The sequence below is a fragment of the Pleuronectes platessa genome, chromosome 23, assembly GCF_947347685.1.
Source record: "Pleuronectes platessa chromosome 23, fPlePla1.1, whole genome shotgun sequence".
NCBI classification, from domain to species: Eukaryota; Metazoa; Chordata; class Actinopteri; order Pleuronectiformes; family Pleuronectidae; genus Pleuronectes; species Pleuronectes platessa.
In genome coordinates, this window is record NC_070648.1 from 15,851,576 (window position 1) to 15,863,272 (window position 11,697).

The window sequence follows — 11,697 nt, forward strand, 5'->3', positions numbered from 1 at the left end:
GGATAGAGGGTCTCTCTCGTAAACGCAGCAATTCTATTCTGAGGGATCTCAGCGGGAAACCACTTGTTAGACGCTCGGCTCGCACACTGAACTCATGTGCCCGCTCACTCCAAAAGTTTCCCTGCTCTCGTGCACTCCGCCGGGTTGGACCAATGGGAGGGCGCAGGGCCTCCGCCCGTGCGCGTGCATTTGCAACTCAAAAGCCCCTGACAGTGCACGAGACATTTGTTGATGGTGGAGGCGGGGAGAGGGGAGGCCTTCCAGGCACAAAAGTATCTTAATAATCAATTATTAACAACTATTAAGCTTAAACGAGGGCTTTTACCAAAGTTCTCAATGAAGAGTGTAAACATCAGACACCACACAAGGAACAAGGGCCTGATTGACAGTGCAAATAATCCCTGTTGTCCAATCCGCTATGGAGCCTATTTAAAACATTTTTTTTAAATGCAGTGCCTCAGTTAATTTTCATTAAAATGTTTATTTGTATTGAAATGTGGTGCATCTGCATACATCGAATACAAATTGGCAGCAGCAAACACCACATATCAACTCTGAGACCAGTCTTTCAAAAGGAATTAAAGTCTGTCACAGATTATAAAAACGACAGAGCCGGGGGTGCATTCAGGGTTTGATTCTGACTGACTCTGTGAAAGCTTTCCTCAACAGGCCCTGAGTTTCTATCCGTCTCTTCCTGTTGAACCTGAAGCAGCTGTCTGATGCAACACTTCATTTCCTCATTCCAACACTGTTGATGTCAAAGCGTTCATATGCGCATGGGAGGAGAATAAAATCCATATTAAACATTAGTTTGTTACCCACGACCCGATCCTACCATCACCCCTTTTATGATTGATCATAGTCGGCAGAGAGACTCTTTTCAGAGTAAAGGCTGCATTGTTGGTGTATTGATGGGAATTTGGGCTCTTTGAAGGAACCCAGATCATATGGCTCCGTGCCTTTCCAAGAGCAGGCTCATCATTCTTGTTTAGGGGGCAAGGATTTACTAGGGTTAGGTGTGAAATAATCAGTGGAATATTAATTAATGAGGAGGAAAAAGTACGAAAATCTTATCTCTCACAGTCCTCATGAAAGGGAGACGCGTGGCTTTAATGCAGCTAAATTTGGGCACACTTGTAAAAGGAAAGGCTCAAGTAGCCAACGACAAGGTTTTTCTTTCATTCTTACTAAAGGGCCATTCAAAATAGTTGCATTGAAACCCAGCAAAGAACACATCACTAGTGGAGCTCTAAGGAGAATAAATCTTTGTGTCTCTTGGATCCATGATCTATGAAGAATAATTTCTTGTGCCGATTAAACATTCCTATCACAGTTATCTATTTTTTATTCTGGAGGACATAATATTTCTGAGAGAACATGATTGTAGTGCGGCTGAAAGCTTAGCTGTTATAAGTTTTGAATATACACTGCAGAACTTGTTTTTTAACAGCATCTATTTGCTGCATATATATTTGCTACATGTTGAAATAAAGTTATTAAATGCTCTTGGGCAAGTTCTTTTAAATCGGGAAAAAGATGAAAAAAAAGACATTTACACTCAATTATAACCTGAACATTTTTTCAACTTCTAATCGCAAAAATTAGGTTATCATTGATTTATATTTTCATTTTCTTCACTTTGCCCTAATCCGGTTAATGAAAATATTTGACATGAAGTCTACGGCTGCTTTCAATAGACATGCACTGAACTCTGCAGTTCCTCTGTATTTCCTCTGGAGGAGCTGCATGTCTGTAATCCGGGAAAATCCGATGTTTGAACAAAGTGAGGGATACCCTGCTGGATTCACTTCCAATTAGGGGAGTAAAACGCCGCAGATGCAAAAATGAAATACCCAAATATCTCCCTGTGAAAAAGCGGTGTCACACAAGTAGAAGTCACCGATGAAGATGTCAAAAGAGTTTGTGGAGATAGGAGCCGTCACCGGTTTCTGTGTTGTTAGGAAAATCATGTGATCTCTGCAGTGGAGTTAATACGACACTTCCTGCCTCTGCCTGCTTCAACCAGCGGCTCCACTGCTTGTCTGAACACTGTGGAGGATTTGTTGCTGTTGTGAACCTGTCTGTGCAGATAACCTCCCACTGTGTTGTGCATGTGTGAAAGGCAAATTCTGGATCATGTCTGAAAATGGCTTAACAGTAGCATATTAGCACTTTATCATCGATTGTGGAAATTCCAATCAGCACTTAACAGGTCTGTTGTCATAAAAGTGCCAACCTGCTTACTCCACAAATTGGAGTAAGCTACTCTCAAAGATTTTGTTTAGGCCTCTCTTGCAATCATGGACAGCCTTGTGCACCAAAGATATATAGTTGTTCTTGTTTTCAATCTTTTAGTATGATTGAAGTCTGCTTGGTCTGGGCTGTGAGCAGCAGTAGCCCTTGTGGCGTAGTGTCTACACAACAAATTGGTGCTTGCACACAAATCCACAAGCAGTTGTGCACACACCCCCTGAAAAGGATGTAATTTATGGTACTTTGATGCTAGTAGACCCTCACATAATCGCAGATGTGCAAAGTACAATAAATAAAGTGAATGGTTGAGTTCAGTTTAATTCAATTTGATTTGAATAGCGCCAAATCCCTTCATACATTATAGTTATACAAGACACTTTACTTAAACTTAAGACACGCAGTGAAATCTGGACAACCTCAATCAATCAATCAAATTTGATTTGTATAGCCCCTACTCACAAATCACAATTTGTCTCATCGGACTTTAACAAGGTGAAACATCTGTGACATTACTTTTCCATCAGTTATCCAAAAAACAGACTATTTTCTTCTAGTCTTTTCCTGACTAAGGGAAGTGACAGTTACATAACTTTTTCTTTGCAAAGAAAGGCACCAACATATTAATTGTGGCTCATGGGTTTGGAGCAGGTTGTCCTCTGACCAGAAGGTTGGTGTTTCGATCCCAGTTTTCCCCAGTTTGCATGGAAGTGTCCTTGGGCAATATACTGAACCCCAAATTGCCCCTGACAGCTGTGCTGTTCTCATAGAAGCAGCCCATAGATGCACTGTATGAATGTCTGTGTGTGAATGGGTGAATGGCAAATAACTGTACTGTAAAGTGCTTTGAGTTGTCATCAGGACTAGAAAAGAACTATATAAATGCAGACCATTTCCCATTCAGTTAGAAAAGACTCATTAGTGAAGGCATTTTTTCTTTTAACAAGATCACCATCAATCAATCAATCAAATTACATGTGTATAGCCCATATTCACAAATCCCAATTTATCTCGTAGGGCTTTAACAAGGTGTGACATCCTCTGCCCTTAACCCTAAACAAGAGTAGGGAAAACCTTATTTTTTTTGTTATTTTTTTTTTGTGATATTTTATTTTTCCAAATATTTTCACAATCCAAGAGAACATGCAGAACATACTACATTAAACATTACAAAAAAAATTACATAACAAAATGGGAAAACCTTTTAACAGGGTAAAAAGAACTTAGAAACCTCAGAGAGAGCCACATGTGAGGGATCCCTCCCCCAGGACGGACAGAAGTGCAATGGATGTCACGTGTAAGGGAGAACGTCAGAAAGATACGAGTATTTATAGCATTGGTTAGAATAAACAGTTTGTAGCCTCATGGAATGTAAACTAATTGATGGATTATTGTCATTAATGGTCGAGTATCTGAGTAGACATATTGTATATCAAGCATTCTTGTTGTAATCATAAACTGTGGTCAGCAGCCACCACGATTTGTTGGACTTTTTTAGCTTAAAACATGATGGAAATTACCTCGTTTTGAGTCTTATATGAATGTCGTTGCTTCCAGGCACTTGGATGACACCACACGTCACTAATCAGCTACACTGTTTGCCCCTGAACATCCAAAAGTGTTTTGTGGACTCAAACACTTCAACCCCCCCCCCCCCCCCCCCCCATTTCTGGGTGAATTATTCCTTTAAGGTCATGGGACTTCTCACAAACGTGGTGCTTAAGTACGTGTTCATCCTTTTGTTGATGTTGATGTTAGCTGTTGGTTTACCTGAGAAAGGCGAGACTTGATGGAAAATGAATAAACGTATGTGTGTGTGTAATCTAGGTAATATTCATGTGGGGGGCCTAGATCTGTTTAACAGTTACATCATGGGGACCATCCTAGAGGTTAAATAATTCAGATGTGAGGTAAAGACTAATTGATTACCTCCTTTTCAGGAAATGTATGTAAGTCAATGTGAGATCCTCTGAAGTCCTGGTGACACAACTGTGTGTGTGTGTATGTGTATGTGTGTGTGTGTTAGTGAGCGTGTGTGAGCGTGTGTGTGTAAGACATCTTACCAGTTTGTACACATGTTGCAGGTGTGTGTTGTGACCATGTGTTTGTGACTAATTGGGAATTGTGAGACTCCACTCTCCCATTTCCATCTCCATAACAACCTTGTGTGGAATCCCTTCAAAACCTTGCCCGTTCCCTCCTCCCCTCTCGGCTTCCCTTTACTCGTTCACAACAACTCACACTCTGAGCTGTTCTTCATCTGCCTTTCTTCTGTGATTTCAACTGGAATGCAATATTATTGAGTTTTTCAGCTCCCTCGTTCCCCTCACACACTCTTATTTTCACTTGTGTGCACCTTGCATTTGTTTTTCCGTCCCCTTCCTCCCTCTCTATATTGGGTCTCCAAAAGTTTTTGGGGATCAAATTTTTGTGACACTAGATTGGAGACAACATTGAAGACTTTAATCTTGATGATGTTTTCCTGCACGTGGCATCTATTGCACTTCTGTCCGTCCTGGTAGAGGGATCCCTCACATGTGGCTCTCTCTGAGGTTTCTACGTATTTTTACCCTGTTAAAAGGGGTTTTAGTAGTTTTTCCTTACTCTTGCTGAGGGTTAAGGACAGAGGATGTTACACCCTGTTAAAGCCCTATGAGACGAATTGTAATTTGTGAATATGGGCTATACAAATAAAATTTGATTGATTGATTGATTGATTGTGTAGGCACCCTTACATATCACTAATTGTCTTTGGAGTATTCTATTTTACCATTTACACCATTCATCCCATATTATCAATCATATTCGATTTGGTGGGACAGCTAAAACCCCTCAGTGCATATTTTGTGCTTGAATAAATCAAACACATGATTTGATAACAATTAAGAACATTGTCTTATTTGTGACAAATTTATATCCTTAACATTAATCTTGTCAGAATCCTATGTCATGCAGTTCCAAAGGGGGGGGGGGGTTTGATTGACAATGCCCCACCCCTTTCTGTGACATCAGCCCCATGAAGTCATGTGATTTCACATTGTTGACTAGATTTTGTTAGAACAGGTTATAAACAGACTGAAGTTTGGGTGTCCCACATTACCCAATATCCCAGATTACCCTTATTCACCCTACATAAATTAAGAAATTAATTTAAAGCCAAAATATCCTAGATACAAATGCTGCCATCTTGCGTCAATGATGTCATTTGGAGCCAGGGTCTATGCAGTAGCAATCAGGGTATGGAGCCATGTCATCTGGATCCCAGCAATACACCTGCTCCACCAATCAATTCAAATCCAATTAAATTATATTTGTATAGCACCAAATCATAATATACATCTCAAGCCACTTTACATGAAAGGTCAAGACCTCACATTTTCTTTATAGAGAAACCCAACAGTTACCACGATGAGCAGCACTTTGGCGATTGTGGAGGGTAGAGAAAATCCTTCATTAACTGGAAGAAACCTCTAGAACCAGACTCAATGTGGGCAGCCATCTGCCTCGACCGGTTGGGGTGAGCATGGAAACATGGGGAGGAGAGCAGATATGTGTGTAAAAGAGGGGCAAAAGAGAGAGAAAGATAGTGGGGAGGGGGAGGAGAGGGGAAGAGAGGAGGATGGAGAGACCAGGAACACTTTAGACTGAAAACAATAACAGTGTAAAGATTCTATTGATTATTAATGATAGCAGCAACAGTTCCTATAGTAATTATAATAATAATAATAGTTGTTATCCAGCAGCTCTGGAAAAAGACACATAGTTAGTGACATCTAAATAAAGGAATGTGGGGGTAGAGAGACAGAGAGAAGGAGAGAAGTGCTCAGTACATGGAGTTCCCCCAGCAGTCTAGACCTACAGTAGCACAACTATGGGATGGTTCAGGACTCACCTGATCCAGAATTTACTATAGGCTTTATCAATAAGGACAGTTTAAGTTTAACCTAAAATGTAAAGATGGTTTCTGCCTCCCGAATCCAGAGTGGGAGCTGGTTCCACTGGAGAGGAGCCTGCAGCTGAAGACCCTACCTCCCGTTCTGCTCCTACAGATTTTTGGAATCACAGGGGAGCTTTGTTTTGGGAGCAAAGTAATCTATTTTGACAATATGGTGTTATGAGCTCTTTGATATATTAAGGGGCTTAAATGTTAAGGGCTTTATATGTGAGGAGCAGGATCTTGAGTTCTATTCATAGACAAGTCAGTCTTAGCTTTCAATCATGAAGTTTCACCCCATTGTTGTAGCAACTTGTGCTTGCACATACATCAGCGTGAGAAGAACTACCGAAAATGACAAAAAACATCTTTGAGAGAAATGTATGTTTGTTGTACTTGAGATCACATTTTAAAGGAGAGGGAGATGATGGATTTGAGCCTGGCATACTCCACTGCCTGAGCAGACAAAAGTTGAGTTGTCTCGTTTAGTTCAATTCAAATATTCGAAGTAACTGAGCATTACATTTTCTTCGTAAGCTAACCACTCAAAGGGCCTTTTAACGTCTGTAAGACTTTCCTGAAGTTTAAGTAATTAGAGATTCATCAGGCTGGATGGATAAGTACAGCAGGGTGTGATATTGCCTATGAAAAGACCCAAAATGAACAATGTAAGCATACTACATGATCACTATCACCAAATTATTTAAAAAGCATTTGCATAGGAACAATTCTGTCCCAAGCTTTTTGATCCATGTTCTTATTTGATTTAGGTGAAGATCTATCTATACGTAAAACATACAAAAATACCCTGTAACAGGTGTTTCTTGTGATCCGTGGACAGTTCTGAGTGCGTACTTCACACCTGGTGTTAAAATGTTGCCCCATAAGAGTCTCGTGATTATATCTCAGATAACATCTCACTTCCCCACCATGCATATCAATAAAAAATTACGTCATTTATTTTCACACGACGCAATGCATGGTGGGAAGCAACAAGGAGAACCAGAGGAAATAAAAATAACAGACATAACGCATTCAAGGTAGGGCAAATTGCTTCTGTTGTAGCTGTTGCCTGTTGCTACAGTTTAAATGACACCTCAGGCACTGCTATGTGTATGCATTTCCACTTACACAGAGGACGTCAGTAAAGTAGGCGGTCCTTAAATGTTGGCCTGACCACCTCCGAATGTGTTCTGGCGTGATCAGATCACTATTCAATCTGAGTGCGTTCACACCTGTACTTAGAGCTGTCCACTTGCGATCGAATCACAAAGAACACATGTTAGTAGCAGGGGCGTATGGGGTCCCACACACAAGGGTGAACACAATACTCAGCTTTGGTGTCTACATTGGTGCACAGGGGAGTTATATATAATACCTATTCCACCTGGAAAGAGAACAGAAAGATGTAGATGTTCAAGTTGAGTGCAGGGATGTATAGATAGGAGAACATTTCAGTAAACACACCTGTGTGTAAAAGTCCCTGCATGCCACTGGTATGTACTGTGGGTGAAATAAAAAATATCACAAATTTTCCTAATATTTAGGGTAAAAACACTGAGGTCCAAAAAACATTGGTTGAACTATCACACAGGAGACAAAAGGCAGAAGTTAGTAGTAGTAAGTTGGCTATTTGCCAAGTGTGAAATAGGTTTGAATCCAGCAGTTCTCATCAATCCCTATAAACAACTTATAAACCCAATGTAACCATTGTCTGCTGTTTGGTAACTATCTAGCAGCAAACAGCACACCTCACTTCATTTGTCAGCTGTATTAGCTGTTTGAACTGGTACTGAGGCTGAATATCTGTATTTTTTTCTGCTCCCAGTAGCTAAAAACTATTGAATCCATCTTTAACCTAATTATGCCATAATATCTCCTGCTGATTCAAATGCCGACTCAGTCAGCTTGTCAGGGCATCAAGTCACATGACTTCTATTAGTGTTAAAGAAGTCTGACCTTGACATGCCATTATAGTTTTTCATTCACAATACCCACAAAATAATGAGTTTTCAGATTTTATGAAACCCACTGAGGTGAAAAGTGTTTGATGGAAAGGAGGGAAAATCTGAATGAACAGAAATTAAGTGGATGAAATAAGAAGAAGTAAGGAGAGCAGTGGAGTGGGGGTGGGGTATAGATTATAGGGTGAGAACGAAGCAGTGAAGACAGGCAAATAAAAACCACAAAATGAAGGAAGAAAGGGAGACTGAGATGGAGAGGGAGTACAAGGGAGGAGGAGGAGGAGGGATGAAAGGATGAAGGGATGGATGATGGAGGGGTGGGGTGTGAGGGTTCTGTGCAGGAGGGTGGTTTTGGGTGACAGGCCTCATTGAATAGACCTCTATTCTCCCCTCTGCTAGCTTCTCTTCTCATGCAAAACAGGCCTGTTCAGCCTCCCAGCCATCCGTCACACAACAGAAAGACCATGGCAGGCCCTTTACGAGGCTCACATTCGCATTATCCCCACCCCCTCTCCACCCCACCATCTCTCAACCCTACTATCCGGCACCCAATGGGGGGTGGAGTGGGTAACAGGAGTATGTATGTGTGTTGGGCAGTTGGGGGATGGTCAGGGGGTATCTTTGCCACAGAAAGTGCCTTTGGAAGACCGGCCACCTAGGCTGAGATGGGACAAAAAAAGCAGAAAGACATAACATGTTTTGAGGCTGATGGACATCATATTGGGACACCATGGAGGTTAGGAGAGTTTAACCTGCCTGGGATGTGGCTGTGTGTGTGTGTGTGTGTGTGTGGGTGTGAGAGAGAGATGTGTTATTCAGGCCTGTTGGTGCAGGGTCCATCTTCATATTTACTGTGCATGCAGGGGCAAATGCTGTTTATATGTGTTACATAAAGAAGAAATTAATGTAGTGTCACTTACAAAACTGGTGTGGATTTAATTTTAAATTAATCAAATGGATATTTAAAGTGTCATTCAGACCTTCACTGGTGATTTCCTGGTGGAATGAGATAAAATTGTGTCCAGTGACCAGTGGACACTGTTTATCATATATACACATACTGCACCATCCCTGTGGTAAAGCCAGTTGGTGGCAGCCCCATCTCAGCTGCAGAGACAAGAAGACTGAGGGAAGGATGAATGCAGCCAAATAAGAGCTTTCTTCCAGGATATCTGTTCCAAGGTGCAAGTGACGTGAGACTGAGATGATGGTTCATCTTTCATCAGAGCTCTAACAAGACAATCCAAAGGCATCATTTACAAGATTTCCTTCAGTTTATTAATTTAAGGTCAGTGTGCCAGCATCTGTGAGTAACAAACCAGTTCTTCATTTCTCATTTTATCCAATGTTCTGATCGCAGACTTTTCACATTCTTCGTCACCACTAACACTTTCAAAGTACAGAAAATGAACTGGTACAGGGTTTGAGCTTAATGACCAATACCCATGATAACACTACATCCCCCTGTGATAAAGAGAAACGTGACATCAAACTAGTGAATCTGATTGTAGCCGGATATGGCTTTAGACAATATTGATGTACTATTTTACAAGTATGTGAGTGTCCAGCTTTGTCTCAGCAATTAGAGCAGATACTGTACTGGAAGGTCAGCGGTTCAATTCCTGGCTCATAAATTGACATGAGGAAATTTCCTAAGGTATGACACCGAACTCCAAATTGTCCCTGGTGGCTGTGCCAACAGCGTGTGACTGGGTTGTGTCAGTCGTAGACAGCACTGTATGAATGTGTCTTAATGTGACTGACAAGTACACAATTCTCCATTCTGCAAAACCCTAGATTAAATATCATGGTTTGGAGTTTGAATGTTGTAAATATAGTTTTTTCTACAATATCATGGACTAAAAGGTTAGGATACAATGTGGTTAGTGACAAAGCGAAACTCTCAAACTCTTCAAAAAGGACATTACTTTGAGTGGTTTTCAGTGGCACTGGATTTGTGTCATTACACAAACACTTGTCTCACTATTTTTTAAGAGGACATCACATTGACTTTCATTGATTTCTTATCGAACATTTAAATAAAATATGTGATTAAAATTACAACGAAGTAAAGGAAAATGAGGTCTTTATTATAAAAACAAATAAAGAATTTGAACTATAAAATAATTACTATTATTAGTTTTTTGCTAGTGTGGCATTACATGGTGGTGGCTATTTAAAAAAAAAATGCTGTAATTCTTATATACAACTTGAAAGACACGGAGAACAGGAACAGCTCAAAGAGGAAGACAGATGTTCATGTTACAAGGTCAAAACCAGATCTGATGTAAAAATCTGGCATTGCAATAAAACAAAACAGAAACGGTTTCAGACTGGATAGGGCGGTCTGGCCTTCAGTGGGTTCTTGGAGGAAGTAGACAATAATTTCTGTTGTCTGTTCCTCCAATTACCCATGTGAGCATATAGATTTGTTATTAACTATTGAAGACCCTGAGAATGCTCCGGTTTGCAAACTGTTGGGTCTGTGCTCTGAATCTTTCAGCATCATTTTCTACTTACCGTGCAGTCACATGTTCTCAGGATGCTCCCAGTTGACTTAATACAAAGAACAATGTTTCCCTCTAGTGGAGGGATTTTTTTTTCCAAACCATTCCCATTTTGCCAATGCATTTGCTTGAAACGGTTGAAGCACTGTACATGTTTCGATTGAAACCTGGTGTGCAGCTACATAACAAATGGTTATATTAAATATATGCTCAGATGTATCAAAACATTTTACACAATAAAGGTGTAAAATGTTCTGTACTTTGTGTCCCCTAGAAGAACAAATGTATGAGTCATAACTAAAGCTGTGTGTATTATATACTTTATTAATCCCGAGGGAAATTGAGATTATAAATGTATTTATTTAACTGTGGTTCCAGTTAGAGGATTTTTTGCATTTCTTGTGATGTCAAGAGGTTATCAGTTGTGTACTACAGCTCAGAATTACTTTTAATAAGTGAACTACACACAATAAAACCAGATCCTTGTCCTATGCTAATTTTGCCCGGAAATGTTTCCTATTTGCTTAAGATTTTCTATTAAGCTCTTGATCAGGAACCCCACACTATTACTGCGTAGTTTCTACCTTTTGCTTGCCAGTAGCCTCACATCTGCAACAATTATTGGACCAACATTCAAAGCATGGTTGATTTTATGATATAGAGTATAAAAAGTAACAACATTTCGCACAATCAACCTGAATTATTAAAAAAAGGCAGGCTGGCTCCATGGATTCATGCTGGGGACTTCATCTACAGCTTCTCCAGAATCCAGATCCTTCAGGCCAGGCTGTTTTTCAGTCTTCATCCGTCCAGTGTTGGTGAGCCAGTGTTGACGGACTCACTTCTGTTTTTGGCTGACCTGAGCGGAACCTGGCACATTCTACAGTTGACAATCACCAATTGGATCCAAATAACACATTTAACCACAACCTGAGAAGTAGGTACACTTGCTAGCCTGTCAAAATCAGTAGTTGAACCAACTGTAATGCTGGAGTTTCAGGGCAGCAGGCCTCACGCACAAGTACAACTGAGAGCCAGTACA